Source organism: Malus sylvestris, chromosome 4 (assembly GCF_916048215.2).
Source record: "Malus sylvestris chromosome 4, drMalSylv7.2, whole genome shotgun sequence".
NCBI lineage: Eukaryota > Viridiplantae > Streptophyta > Magnoliopsida > Rosales > Rosaceae > Malus > Malus sylvestris.
In genome coordinates this window covers 3,243,674-3,245,609 of record NC_062263.1, presented here as the reverse complement: position 1 = coordinate 3,245,609, position 1,936 = coordinate 3,243,674, and the positions used below count along the sequence as shown (strand labels likewise).

General features: G+C 37.3%; 1 long non-coding RNA gene across 1 annotated transcript; it reads left to right on the top strand.

Moving 5' to 3' along the window:
• The first annotated feature begins 535 nt into the window (after positions 1 to 535).
• Positions 536 to 801, top strand: LOC126619111 (uncharacterized). Its single transcript, XR_007621971.1, has 2 exons — positions 536 to 586; positions 661 to 801. It is a non-coding gene; the product is annotated as an uncharacterized LOC126619111 (long non-coding RNA).
• The last annotated feature ends 1,135 nt before the right edge of the window (positions 802 to 1,936 follow it).

Sequence of the window (1,936 nt, the reverse complement as noted above, 5' to 3'; positions counted from 1 at the left end):
CGTAACACCATCAAGCTATATAATTGAGATCTCATTTTTGCTAATTTGTTTAAACTGTTTGCATGATAATTCTGAGCAGAAAGAAAAGATAAATGTGTGCGTGTGTGTGTGTGTGTGTATTGCAAGTATAATAAAGATATTCTCATTTACTTTAAATTTTGACAGATGGTGGATGAGGCAGAAAGGGAAGCTAATAATATTGGTGGAGGTCCTGGGAGAGAAGATGAGAGGAAGAACGAGGAAGGACGCCAAAGAAGTAGAATTTGAAAGGTCCCCTATGCCTCGCCCACTTCCTCTGTGTTTTCTACATCAAGGCTTTGATGCCTCTTTGTATCTAAATAATACAATGTGCCGCACGTATGGGACTATACAATCTGTAACGTATCTTTGTACAGTATCATGATTTGTTCATTGTTTGATCTTTCCATGAACTCTTTATGTCTCAATATTGTTTCAACTTCTCAATGTTTCAATATATTTGTATTTAATTGATTAAATTTGTGTCTTTACAGTTTTAAAAGGAAGTTTCAAAGTGTTTCCGAATGCAGAACAAGAGAAGAATGTGATGAGCCCCAAGAACAGTGAAGTAAGAAATTAAATCCTGAGAAGTAAAGCATGTGAATCATTTTTGTTGTACATAGGTTGTTAATATCAAGTTAGTATAATCAGGTGCAAATTGATGATGGCAACAATTTATTTACTCTGTGATTTGTACTTAGAAAGTTGCCATTTTAGTTGTACATAATCTCTTAATGTAAATTCAATAGAACATACATATAAAGTGAAGACTTATTTCTACCATTTGGGTTCAACTGCTTTGATCGGTTTCTAAATTATTTGGAGATGGGTGTTTTAAATTGTGAGTACAGTTTCAAAACCCGCAATAAAGCGCTGACATCTTTGCTTGTATTTACTTAAATAAGCACGGTAATATTTTGATTATTTTGATATTTTTTTTCCTCCCACTAGAAGTGGTTCGGTTTTTTTGCCAAAACTAAAAGCAAACTGAAATTACAGTTCGTTTCTGTTTGGTTTTTTCAATTCGGTTTTACTTCGGTTCGATTTTTTTGATCCAGTTTGACTTCGGTTCTGTTGTTGGAGACACCAAAGGTGGACATGCGGACGAGGAGGCCCAATTGCGGGGGGATGGGGCCGATGAGGGAGTTGTCGTGGAGGTCGATGATGTTGAGGTAGGCGCACAATATGAGCTGCGACGAATTTGGGCGGATAACTAGTTGGAGGAGAGGTTGAGGATGGTGAGGTTGACAAGGTAGTGGAGGTCAGAGGTGATGGGGCCGGTAAGAAAGTTTGAGGGGAGGTCGAGGGAGGGGGGTGAAGGAATTATTTTGAAAAACATGTTCATTTGAGCAACATCATATAGCATGCAATTAACAATTAAAGGCGGAATCATGCTTGTATGCACTCAAAAACAAAACATTACCATGAAATTCAAAGCCTAGTAGATTGGTGAACCAATAATCAACTCAAAAACAAAGTGAGTTGAGATTAATACCTTTGTAGATTCCTCTTTGCATAAGCAAAGGCTAATCACCCAAAGAGATAGGGCCTTCATTCCTTACTTCTTAGATCCATGGATTTGGATGGAAGAATAGGTTCTCCTAGTTCCCAAAATTGAGAACCTCTAAGTATCTTCACCAAGGTTTGATTGTAGAAGAAATGAGTGACCTTGGAGTAGTAGGATTGCTAGATGTACCCTCCAAGGTGTTGGCCTCTTTAGAGAGAAAATGGAGAGACAATTCTCACCCATTTTCACCCAAAATAAACCCTTAATCACATAATGAATATTTGGCTATAAAGTTCTTTATATAGTCCCTTCAAATAAGTGACCTAAAGAACAAAAACCCTAATTCATCTACATGGCCGGCCTACTTTGGGATTTTTGGGCTTTTGGGCCTTTGTGAATCTTTATTCATTA